The sequence below is a fragment of the Euprymna scolopes genome, chromosome 7 (genome assembly GCF_053919585.1).
Source record: "Euprymna scolopes isolate OS-2025 chromosome 7, ASM5391958v1, whole genome shotgun sequence".
In the NCBI taxonomy this organism is placed as follows: domain Eukaryota; kingdom Metazoa; phylum Mollusca; class Cephalopoda; order Sepiida; family Sepiolidae; genus Euprymna; species Euprymna scolopes.
The window spans coordinates 102,984,133-102,998,071 of NC_136488.1; the positions used below are offsets into that span (position 1 = coordinate 102,984,133).

At 32.7% G+C, this 13,939-nt stretch overlaps 1 pseudogene; it reads left to right on the forward strand.

Annotated features, from left to right (window-relative positions):
* Window positions 1–2,484: 2,484 nt before the first annotated feature.
* LOC145280532 (U2 spliceosomal RNA) lies at window positions 2,485–2,649 on the forward strand (annotated as a pseudogene).
* The last annotated feature ends 11,290 nt before the right edge of the window (window positions 2,650–13,939 follow it).

The following is a 13,939-nucleotide window of genomic DNA, read 5'->3' on the forward strand; positions in this document are numbered from 1 at the left end:
TCAAAAACTTTTTCATGTTCCAAATCCTTTTTCATGTTGCAAATCCTTTTTCATGTTGCAAGTCCTTTTTCATGTTCCAAATCATTTTTTTATGTTTTAAATCCTTTTTCATGTTTCAAATACTTTTTTTATGTTTCAAATCCTTTTTAATATTTCAAATCCTTTTTCATGTTCCAAATCCTTTTTCATGTTCCACATCCTTTTTCATGTTCCAAATCTGTTGTCATGTTCCAAACCCTTTTTCATGTTGCAAATTCTTTTTCATGTTTCAAATCCTTTTTCATGTTTCAAATCCTTTTTCATGTTGCAAATCCTTTTTAAGGTTTCAAATACTTTTTCATGTTGCAAATCCTTTTTTAATGTTTCAAATCCTTTTTAATTTTTCAAATACTTTCGTGTTCCAAATCCTTTTTCATGTTGCAAATCCTTTTTCATTTTCCAAATCCTTTTTCATGTTTCAAATCGTTTTTAATTTTTCAAATCCTTTTTCGTGTTCCAAATCCTTTTTCATGTTGCAAATCCTTTTTCATGTTTCAAATCGTTTTTAATTTTTCAAAATCTTTTTCGTGTTCCAAATCCTTTTTCATGTTGCAAATCCTTTTTCATGTTTCAAATCATTTTTCAGGTTTCAAATCCATTTTCATGTTCCAAATATTTTTTCATGTTGTAAATCAATTTTCATGTTCCAAATTCTTTTTTTACGTTACAAATCTCTTGCAGTTCTCTGAGATTTGCTTAATTCTTTTGTATGTTTAATCTTCACTCTTGAATGCTGAGACGGCTAAATATTTTATTTGCCATGCTTTCGTCTTTGTTGACTACTATCACCCCAATCTCGTTGTGTTAATGGGTTTGTCCATTTGCATTTCCAGTAATTGTTTTTATTTATCAATAGCTGTTCCTGTTTTTACTCGGATGTTTAATGTGTATTTTTTTCCAAATTCTGAGTGGATCACTTCGAAGCCTAGTTATGCCTGATTTGGACTTCCTCTTGGGTTTTTTTATGGTTTCCTTTCTTTGTTGTGCATTTACAGACTTTGTCTATCCTCATATTTTATGCATTTTATTCTGCTCGCATCGTTTTTGCACATGTAAGCGATTCTGTTTCTCTTTTAAATGCCCTTATCGTTGTCATATCTTTGATCCATTTCATAACTCGACCATGTAACCGTTTCTCTTCGATTTTTTGTTTGGTTTCGCTTCTTTTCGTATTTATTATTCTTTTGCGAACTCTAATCAGTATTTTTGTATTTTATTCTTCCTATATTTTTGTTCTTTTATCACAGCATCAGTTCTTTTCCCTGTCTTTCTTTTTACAAACAGTCCGTCAGTATCACCATTATTATTATTATTATTATTATTATTATTATTATTATTATTATTATCATTATTATTATTATTATTATTATTATTATCATTATTATTATTATTATTATTATTATTATTATCATTATTATTATTTAACCTTACAAAAGCTTCAATTCTCGTATGTGAGAAGGTAGGAATTATCCTGAAGATAAGTGTTCGATTCTGCACTGGTAGCGACATTTTTTGAAGAGGACGCTTAACAATAATTCATATAATTTAACAAGTTTGCTTCTACAAAAAGTCAAACACAATTCATTTGTAAAATCATGAATTTATAAAAAGAAAGAGCATGTTCTCTACACTACATAATATTCTCGTAAATCATCTAAGTGTTGAGGTTGGCCAACAATTGCTATACATATTGTATAAATGCATGCATGACTTTGATATTCCTTGAGTAGAACCATGGTAAGAAACCTTCTTAAACATTCAAATATGTATATCCGATTTGAAGGAAATTTAAATGAGATTTATAATTTATATTTATATATTTATAATTCAGAGAGTTTTCAAACATTTCAGCTTTTTCTGATTATTAGTCGTGTGCAAGCGACTCTATAAGTCATTCCGTCTGTCCGTCGGTCGGTCTGTCGGTCTGTCTGTAACACTGCTGTGCTTGGTCTTTTTGATTAAGATCAAAGGTCTGGTGTTAATAGATGCTGTTCTTAGCTTTTTAAGCTTTTCTTGGCCTTTTGGCCAGGATCAAAGTGTAGTATCTTTTCCGGCAGATGCTGCACTTAAGATAATTTGTACCAGTCAATGGAGGGGAAACCCTCTATACTGGGACAATTATTATTTTTGGTAACCAGAGTGCCCCCTTTTTGCCTACTTTTAGGGGAGCTGGTTTTTACCTCACATTAAAAACGGCCTTGTGCCTAATTTGCTCAGTGGGGGAGCAAATAAATACCATCTTTTCCGGCAGATACTGCAAGCAAAGACCATATGTGGGGGCAACCCCACATATAAGACCTTGGTTAATGTAGGGGCAACCCTTCATACCAATTGTCACTATCCAACTCCCCATACTCCCTGGGGAGTTGGTCCCCATTTCCTCTTCACTCCTCACATTAAAAATCGGCCTTGTGCCTAATTTGCTCGGTGGGGGAGCAAATAAATACCCTTTTCTTAGCCTTTTGGCCAAGATCAAAGTGTAGTATCTGTTCTTACTACATGCTGTACTTATGTTTGTAACTTTGTGATATAAAGTGGGGGATTACTTTTCAGTATTAATTTAATGTAAAATGATCACCCAGTTTACAATCAGTCAGTCTCAAAGCCATTCAAGTAATTCTCCAGATTATTCAAGTTGTTTTTGAAGGATTCCAGTTATTTTTAAGCATTCAAGTCATTCTTAAGATCATTCAATTCATCTTTTTAAGTTCATTAAAGTCATTCTAAGTCATTTACTTTTTATTTAAGTCATTTCAGTCAATTTTTTGGTCCTTTTTGTTTATCTTTAAGAATTTCATGTCAATTCTACATTCACGCATTCATTCTTTACACGAGAGCACACGACTAATGGCTATCAGCCTTGCATTAGAGGGAGGAGAAATAAAAGGAGGAGAACAGCAAAAAATAAGTAATATCGTGTTATGTGCATAGTAAAACACGCCAACGTAGTAATTCTTATTAAATCCTGAGCAACAGGGGCGATGGGACAGGAGTTGGAGTAGTTGACAAATTGGGACCTATTAGAATAAAAACTCTGTCTTTTTTTTACCCTATGCAAAAGGGAGAGTCTAGTTGGGAGATGCACCAGCCCAGATGTGGCAACAATACTCCATGCATTGGTGAATGGTGGCCTTATAGAGGTCCAGGATACTCTCAGTAATCTTCTAACTCGATAGAAAGAATCCACCTTCTTTGCAGCAGCTTTCGCAATATCCTCAATGTTCCAGTTCATATTGCCAGTGCATATTAGGCCAAGGAGTTTGAAGAAAAAATTCTAAAGTAGGGTGTTATTTGTTATGGATATCAGTGGTTAGAGAGGCGTCTTATAATTGTTAAAGGAGAGCAGCTTAGTCTTACTAGCATTAAATGTTACCATCAATTAGCGACCCCGTTCCACTAAGGTCTGGGGGGTAATTTTCTAACGATTCTACCATTGTCTCCAATTTGTGTACATCCGTTCTTCCTGCATACATGTTATAAAGCGTTGTATCATCAGCAAACGTACACATGTCGGACACAATATTACCCAGGAGGTCGTTTATGAATATTGGGAAGACACTCCCACGTTAATTGTATGCTTCTTGGATGTATGTCCATCAATGACAACCTGGATGGTTCTAGTTTCTAAAAAGGATCTAATTATATGTAGTATGCTCCAGTTATACCGTACGATTTAATTTTCATTAACAGACCTTCATGCCAGACTTTGTTGAAGGCATTGTATATATCAAAGGCTACAGCTCTGGCTTTGCCTGCCTTATCCAGTACGCGGTATATGCGTTAAGAGACGACTGTTAAAATATCTGCAGTAGAACGATATTGTCTAAATCCGTGCTGTTTGTCAGAGAGAAAATTTACTTTTGTGAGATGAGGGACTAATGATGGACTAATTAAGGTCTCAAAGATTTTAGTGAAGACAGGAAGGGGACTAATAGAGCGATGATTGAGAGGATCAGTCTTTTACCAGAATTCTTGTACACTGTTACCATAGAGGCCATCTTCAAGCTATTTGGGAAGCAAGATCTAGTAAGACCTTTATTGTAGAGCTTGGAAGGTACGGAGGCTTGTTCAGCAGAGCATTTCTTAATTAGTATAGCAGGGATGAGATCAGACTCACACGCCTTGGAGGTGTCTAAGATTTTTATGATATCGCAGACATGGGAAGAGGTGATTTTTACATCATCTAGTGTGGCTTCAGTCCACATAGGGAAATTTGTGAGGGAGTTTGTTTGTTGGCTCTAAGGTATAGTTGGAGACGAATCGTCAGGCAAGCAGTTCCGCCTTCTCGGTTACCGTGCATGCTGGTTGTTGGATAGTGGGGGAATTCATAATTGGTCTTGAATAATAACTATTATAAATTTTCCAGAGATCACGAATTCCTATCTTTTGCGATTCTATGCATTCCCTGGTTGTTTCAGCATGTTTTTTTTTAGGGAGGGGGTTGTCACTATTTCTCTCTTACAATGATTTCTAGCATCTATGACTTTTTGCCTATTTGTATTTGACATGACGTACGATCCGGCAGAATGCATGCTGTCTTGATGCAATGGCAGCTGCACAATCTGTAGTGAACCATGGAGGGGTGAGTAGAGCTTGCTATAATACTTCTGTGTGGGAACATGTGCTTCAATGTTCGCTTTGCATCATTCAGATGTATCATTGGCACATTGTTCAGCAGGAAGGTAGAAGATATTAGTCCATGGAGCATCTCTGTTGTCTTCTCTGGTGACTTTCCAGTCAGCCCAGTCAGTACCTTGTTGTTTTGTGCAATGGTTCCTCACGTTTAGGTTGGGATTTGTGTGATATCAACTGATACCACTAGGTGGTCTGCATTTCCAAGTGGGTTGTGGGCATTAACACACAATCCTCGGGAACTATGGTAAGAAATAGGTCTAGAAGTGAAGCCTGAGTGGCGATATGGGAGAATTAGTCTGTGTGAAAAAATGGATTATGGAGATGCTATAAGTAGAACGTCCAGCTGCATCTGAGAAACCAAGCCATTTTTATGGCCGATATTAAAGTCACGAAACACGTGTATTTTGGTGTTACTATCTAAGGAAGTTGCAGAGACATGGTCGATTACAGTACAGTCCTTTTAATCCTCACATTCGATAAACTGTGTTTCTGACAAAGGAGGAAGAATTGTTGATTGGAATCTATTCATATAACACTTGTCGTTGTTTAGGTGTTTACCTTGAAGCAGTATTTTCCAGTTTGTTGTATCAAGTGGCTTCATGCTTTGTCTGTAGCGATTTCCATGAGAAATAACAACTATTCTGTTTGTTATATTCTGAGAACAATATAAAATTTTAAATCAAACCAAATTCTTATTTGTATTGTTCAATGTTTTACTGTTTAAATTATAAATTAAAAATTTTAAATTATCAAATAAAACACATTTAATCATGTTAAATCTTCATTTTTCATTTCTTTCTTTTATTTGTTATACAACGTATTGTTTGTATTGTTCAATGTTTTACATTTTAAAGTAAACAATAACATTTTTACATTATTAAATAAAACACATTAAATCCTTGTATTTGTTAAACAATGTGGTTAATCTATATACCGGTATCGACCAACATGTCCTATTTTTGGATAACAGGGTTGCAGGCTACTTGTACAACTAAACGGCAAAAACAGAACATTTATAAATTACGGATAAAACACTTTTTTCATAAAGAAACAATAAACAGAACGTTATCTCTAGTTGGTTTTATTTTATCATAATTTTTAGGATATCATTTTTTTCTGAAATCATTGAAACGCCATTTTTATAAACCATCTTGACATTTTTTAAAAAACCTTAGTTTTGTTTGGGAGTTTTCATTTTTTATTTTTATTTTTTTACTTGGCTTTGCTATTGTCAAATTTTTTAGTTAAATGTACACGTGAAATAGTGTTTGTACTTATATTAGATATTGCTCCACTAAAGACCCAAAAGGCGACTATACAAAATGAAACAATGGTTCTTGAGGAAACGAAAATTAAAAGGCACTGATTTCTTTATTTGATACCTGGATTTTGACACTGTTTACAATATGCGTAAGTACCATGTTTTATTAAAATCCAAAATAAAAATGAAAAGTTATGTTTTTAGTTTATTGGTGACAAAGTTTTACTTTTAAGATAAAATAAATTATTTTTATTTAAAATTATCCGATAAAGTATTTCTTGCTTTTTTAGTCCGTCAAAGATTGCAGACTCTCTCTCTCTCTCTCTCTCTCTTTCTCTCTCTGCCTGTCTGTCTGTCTCTCTCTCTCTCACACACATACACTCGATAGCTAAATGAATGGCTTTTTTAATGTTCATTTCATCATTCGCTATACAGGTTCGAGCCTGCTTTTCTGCCTCCCTACTACTTTCTTTTTTTTTCACATCTCTCCACCTGGGGTGATTACTGCGTGTAATTTTTTTTTTTTAATTTTTACCCTCGCTGATATTTAAAAAATTTTTAATGGCTGGGGCTTGCTCAATATCAATATAGGAGTTGGAAGTGTCTTGGGCAGCAACAACAACAACAACAACAACAATAACAACATCAGTAGTTGACTTTTTTTCGCGGGTGGGTACGCTTGTTGCGGACCAGGATATAAAGTACCCTAACTCGCTTCAAGAAAAAATAATGAAAGGAATTGAATGAAAGAAACAAAGAACTCAAATGCTGGAATAAAATAAACATGTCGTTTATTTTCTGTTGAGAAATGAAAGTCTTCGGTGTACACGTGTTCATTCAGCCGTTGACGACTACGCGCGTGGAAGGAAAGGGAATGCAATAGAGAAACGCGAAGTGGCAAGCCGGCCTGTAGAAAGAGAGGGTTAAGCTCAGTAGAGCGTCGCGCACATGTCTGTTTTGATGGACCAAAGGCGAAGGGAGATAGAGTGACGTTAGAGCACGCGGTCAGTTCGTCGACTAAGCAGCTCGAACGCTGGTCCGGACGAAAAAGGAAGTTGACAGGTTTTGTTGACTTTTATACTGGGGTCAGCGTTCTGACTGCGCATTCCACTTTAAAGGAAGTGACGTCACAGCTCGGGTGTGTGTGTGCACGTTAGCGTGTGTGTGTGTATGCGCATGAATGTGAGTGTGTGAATGAGGATGTGTATATGCGTACGTGTGTGTGTGCGTATGTGCGTGTGTACGCGTTAGTGTGTATATGTGTGGGAAAACATGTTCGAACACGCTTCCATCGGGCAACGCTGGTTAGCGGGTACTGCTAATTATTTATAAACCCAAAATAAATACATTTTATCATTGCAAATGTGCGTCTACTAAAAGCGTGCCTGTAAATGTTTTGAAGTTATTGACTAAACGTTTTATAAAAAAATAACCTTTACCCTTAATAAGTAAAACATTTTTGTAAATATTTTTTTTTTTTGTAAAACAAAATCTCATAACACATGTATAAATATGTTTGTTTTAATTTTTAAGTATAAAAATCGACGTAAAGGCAACGTGGTATTTTGGTCGATTTTCATGTGGGGATGCTTTACATTAGTTTGATTTATTTATTCGGAAATTTGAAAAGTTTCTCACGAGTTTTCTGCATTTTTTAATAATTTTGTATTTTATGCATTAGAGTATTGTATCTTAATACAATACTCAAATTGTGTTTCTACTATATAATTTGATTGCAATCGGTTTTCTTATTCTTTGCAAGTAATCTATCCTCTGTGATTAGATGGTAGCCATTTCCAGAAAGCCCAGATATTTATAGCTTTCATTTTTGTCAAACGCTCTTATCACCTCTTATTTCCTCTTCTTTATCTAAAGTAACTCATACTTCCTTTTCTTTTTCTTCTTCTTCTTCTTCTTATTATTATCATTATTGTCATTATTATCATTATCATTATTATTATTATTATCATCATTATTATTATCATTATTATCATTATCATTATCATCATTATTATTATCATTATTATTATTATCATCATTACCATTATTATTATTATTATTATTATTATTATTATTATTCGTAGTGATAGTGAGAGTTTTTACAAAAGTCATTATAAGTGATTGTTTCCTGGCGTCTCCAGTTGGTCAGTACTTTTCACCTCTTTTGATAATCATTTTGCGTTATTTCAACAGCCGCTTATCACTGATGATACAGTAATCGTCAATATTCCTTGAAATTCGACATGCAATAAGCTTCGCCAAGGTCCCAATACTCTCCAAACTCTTCCAATAGAGGTATGGTTAATGCTCCCCTTCCTCCGCCTTTCCTTCTTGACTATCACGACCAGCCGAGGCTGGTGACAATTATTTGGGAGTAGGGGGAGGGGGGGTCAATTAATAAGATTAATGACAGTTTCAATTCCCTCAAGTTCGTGTGATGTTCTTTCTATGCGTTTGCTTCATTTCTTTTTCTACTTTCGTGTGACTGACTGGCGTTCCTATTTTACGTGGGTTGTTTTCCGTGTTCGAGGATTTTATTAAGATTTAGACTGTTTTAATTATAACCGTTTATTATATTATTATTAGTAGTAATAGTAGTAGTAGCAGCAGTAGTAGTAGTTATTGTATCAGTAGTAATAATACTTCTTTATGTTATCATGATTAATCTGTTTTATTAAAATGTTATATTTTCCTTTAACAGTCATTTGTAGTCATTCGTAGGACGAGTAATTGATTTAAAAGTTGCATTATAGAAATAAATTGCGTAAGCAACGTGAAGCGAACTAATTATATCGTCCAAGTAAACAGGCGTGGGTTGATTGGTTATTCAAATATTTCGTTAAATGGGACAACATTTAAACCGAACAGAATGATGAAAATAGCTTTCAATTTAAATCAATGAATACCCTGCATGCAGTAATCTATAAAAATTTATATTCTTTATTTGTGTGGATTTATGAAATTTTACATAATCCAAATAACTTAAATTTGTTCGCCATCTTTCCTAGACTAATAATACTGAACCAGTAGTGGTTATGGGCGAAGCCTATGAAATATAGATTTAAGTGATGCTTATGCTGCCGTACGTAAATTTGTTAGATACACAGGGGGGAACCGAACTTAGTAAGAGTTAAAAAGAAGCCAGCGGTAGACAAAAAAAAGAAAAAGCCTTTATTTGCGAAAGAAAAAAACTCACATAAAAAGAGAGTTTTGTTCATATATAGGACTGTGACAACAGAATGTTCGTTTCATTGTTTTGACTCTCGTGTATATATCCGACACAATTAGACTCAGTTAAGCAACCGAGAACCACAGCTCTCTATCTAAAAACATATAAAATATTAACTGATATATACTCGAGAGTCAAAAGAATGAAAAGAATACTCTGTCGTCACAGCCCTAGTAATAACATGCTGTAGTGTACCGTAAAACTCCTTTAATGTACGTTATAGTGAATTAAATCCAATATTTAACTTTGCGCATGAGACAAATGAGAAACGCGGTCACACACACACACACATACACACACATACACACACATACACACACATTTGATGAGTGTAAAAACTTGAAAAAGTAGCGAAAAGAGTAAATTGAAATTAAAATTTTTTTTCTGTATTTATATTATTTATTTGTGCGTATTTCGTTGATCAAAAAAGAAATGGCTGATAAAAAAAACAAAAAGATTACATAATTTTTTTTTTAGAACGTCTTTCAATGCAACTAGGATTTTTGTTTGCTATGAAAAAGAGATAAATAAGTAAACTGGAGAAGAACTAACTTGATGCTAATGGCTTTATTAGTTCGGGATAATCAGGTGGGAAATAATATTTTATTTAAAAAGTATTTTGAAAAAATCCTCAATTTATTGAAAAGAAAAAAGTGTTTTTTGAAAATGGGCACAACTAACAAGGTGAATAAAAATATTTTAAAAACAAATTGAGAACATTTACTAACTATATCCGTTGTTTCTGCAAATGTAAATTTTAACATAAAACAAGTTCAAAAATCATTAATTTATTATTACAATTACGCTGACTACGAACTTTTCAGAAATATTCATATTCCATGTTTGAAAACAAAATGACAGTGCAAAAAGTGTAGTATCTCTCTCTCTCTCTCTCTCTCTCTCTCTCTCTCTCTCTCTATATATATATATATATATATATATATATATATATATATATATGTGTGTGTGTGTGTGTGTGTGTGTGTGTGTGTGTGTGTGTGTGTGTGTGGCGGTATATATATATATATATATATATATATATATATATATGTATATGTGTGTGTGTATATAAGTTATAAATTAGTCACTCTCTAATCGTTATATTCCCTCTCTTTCCCTATATCTTTCCCTTTATTTCCCATTTCGCTATATAATAAATAGCTTCCCTATTGTGATGATATTCCTTTTTGTTTATAATTGACTATTGCAATCGTTTTATTCTTTCCTCTTTTTATTACATTCGAACGTAAATATATTAAGACGAAAACGATATAAAATAGGAGCGAGTAGTTGAACATCATACAGTATGAAATGGGAAGAGAGTAATAGACAGAAGTTACCTAGCAATTTTAAGCTACTTGATGCGTTAATTGTAACAATTAAGACGGATTTTAAAATCTTCAGCAGAAGGAATATTTGATGCGTATTTTCTGAGATACAAATATATAGAAAAAAGTACCAGATAAATACACTTTGATCAGCTCAACTTTAGTATAATAATAGATATTTAATATTAGCAAGAGTGTTTAAGTGCCTGAATATGTTTATCAAGCATTCGAAAAATAACGCAGTTTAATGACTCATATTATTTGAATATTGCTCGTGCACAAGTATGGAAAGAAGATTGTTTTTGTAGGTCACCACATTTACACAAAATGCCGCTACTCATTACGTTCACAGCTTTTTTTTTTTTACTGCAAGGCAAACACTTATTGCTTCGATACATATGTTGACACGCCAACAATAGAAAGTAATCATGCCACAAGTTTTCAAGTTAAAATCTTAAGCGCAATAAATGTTGCAATAAAACTGACACGTCTGAGGATTTTTGTCTCATTTTAATGGTTTTCATTTTCTAGTTTTTTTTTCATTTTTCTTTTTACTTTTATTTGTTTTCCTCCATTTTGATGTAGCCGATATGTATAGATTATATGCTAACTTTATTTTTACTCCATTTTGATATACATGAAGGATGTAAATGGAAATTGATATGTATTTATAACACTTGGCAAACAGTTTTACTTCTTGGATGTTGTCTAGATTTCTACAACTGATTTAGGGTATGTTTGCATTGCATTACTGCATCAGGAAATAGCATCCGTTTCTCTCTATCAGGTCAGGGTTTTGTGCTGTTTATTTAAAAGAAAAATCAGAACTTGTGACAAAATTGATTACATTTCTGTGGCATTATCAACTGAATTTTGTAAACACATGTCATCCTAAATATGCTTTTAAGAGAGGGAATGTTTTGCCAACAATATATATTGAGTACCTGATAGAAATATCGAGTACTGAACATTGAATAGTAGTCATTAATAAAGGTGAGTATACGAAAATTTTATGTGGTTTCATCATTGTTCAAACTTCTTGGTTTGAACTTCCGTTTGTTCGAACTCTTGGAATGCTCAGCGGCAGGGAGGTCTTTCTCCAGATTCGAACAGTAGTCAGCCATCATGACTGTGTCACAGCGACCCTAATACCTGATCTCCATCTCTTTCAGGTTCTAATGGAATCTCTTTCCCTGCTCATCACTAATTGAACACAGGTAGTGTATTTTGATGGTCATGTTGCAGCCCAGGTTGACAAGTTCTGTGTAATTTCTAGCCTTATTGTCGTCAAGAAAGTTATTCACTACCAGAAAAAAATGCCTTCAACGACTCCAATTCTACTTGTTTGAGTGAGTTTTCGAACTCTGGATCTCTGATGAGCTGCCTAATCTGAGAACCGTCAAAGATGCTAGCCTTCAACTTCTCCGTGGTCAAACTATGAAAACGCCTGGCAGAAGTAAATGAAATAGTCACCACCCTTGTTCAGAGCCTTGGTGAACTGCTTGATAAAGCTGTGATTGATGTGCAGCATTTTTCTGCCCACCAAAGGGTCTTTGATGACGTTTCTTTCTTGGCAAGGCACATTCCTCCCGAACAGGCTAGTCTTTCTTCGCACTAATTTTTGGAAGATTTCGAGGTTTTACGATTGTAAACTGATCACTTTTCGACATAATCACCCAGAATTATCGGAACTGTATACTTCTTGTCATAAAAATAATCATTTCCAATGAAGAAAATTATACAACATGGCATTTTACCTCCAACAACTTCTAAAATGCTCCATACATGCGTATATGTGAACACAAACGTCAAAAACATGTGGTCATACTCACAAACTGGACCTGATTGTGTAAAACTAATGTAAGTTTTTATTCAGCGCATCAGATTTATGTTAAATTAGCTGAAAACAAACGCAAACAATAACATTTTTATTAACCAGTGAAGGTAACTCTTTATTTACTTAAGCTAAAATATTTAACTATATATGCATATGTATGACTATATGATAACTGTTTATTTACTGAAGAAAATGTTACATGCAATTGAAAATAAGTTTGAGTAATTATTGGTGAAATTTTCATTTACTAAATATTAAATTTGTTGTTATATAACATCGTATAATTCAAAGCGAAATATCGATTTACTAAATATAAAAGTTGAATATAAGTATAAACTAAAGAGTTCGAATATGGTTTTCTCATGTTAACGTCTTCTTTTTTATTTTTTTCCTTTTTCTATTTTTCCGTGTTACGTTTATGTTAATAGAGCTGATATGTATAATAATAAGGCAGAACTTTAATTACAAAAATTAGAAATCGATAATGATAGGCTAATTATATTTAATGATATTGAGTTGGGTGTAATTAAAAAATATGTATAATTATAAGGTAAATATCTATTTACTAAACATAAAGTCAAATGCAACTGGAAATGAAAACAGATAATCATATACAAAGTATAAACTTACTGAAGTTAGTTATTATTAAAAATGAATATAATGAATATAAAGTTACATATAATTCAAAAGAAGAATCAATAATAAGTTAAAATGTCTTTACTAAATTTAAAGTTAGTTGTCCATGAAGATTAAATATGTCTAATTGAAAAGCTGCCCATATTGATATATATCTTCTATTTAGAGATAACGGAATGAAAAAAAAATAAACAAAAATGGAATTATATTAAAATATATAAGTTATAGACTACCCATATCCAGGCGTTGCGCGGGAAATTAGATTAAGTGATTATATATATATATATATATATATATATATATATATATATATATATATATATATATATATATATATATATATAGTCTTGGGAGTTTTTAACCTTTAAAACTATACAAAAGATATTTTTTATCATTCGTTAGAAAACCATCTAGTCAGTAAGTCATTTAATCACCTGCAATCACTGCATCAACTCGCTCTCGAATTTACTATAATACCAATAATTTATTTTTAAGAGATCATCAGTTGTTCACCATGAAACACTGTTTCGGGGATTTATATATATTTTATTTAGATATATATATATATATATATATATATATATATATATATATATAGGGTGACCCCCCCCAAAAAAAAATCAGGACATTTAATTGAATTTCTAAGCATTTTACAGTCAACAGAGAAAAAAAGCCCAAAGACCTTAGTGTTTTGATGTTATATTTTGAATATGATAAACTAGTTATGACCAAAGTTTCATTTCATTCGGACAAAACACTAAGAAACGGGGCCTAATTAGAGTTTGGGCCCGTTTTTTTGGGGGGGGGGACGGGACACCCTATATATATATATATATATATATATATATATATATATATATATATATATATATATATATATATATATTGCAATTAGGAAGGGAAGACTTTTATGATTCATGATTAAAAGTAAATTTGTATATATATATATATATATATATATATATATTCCTTTA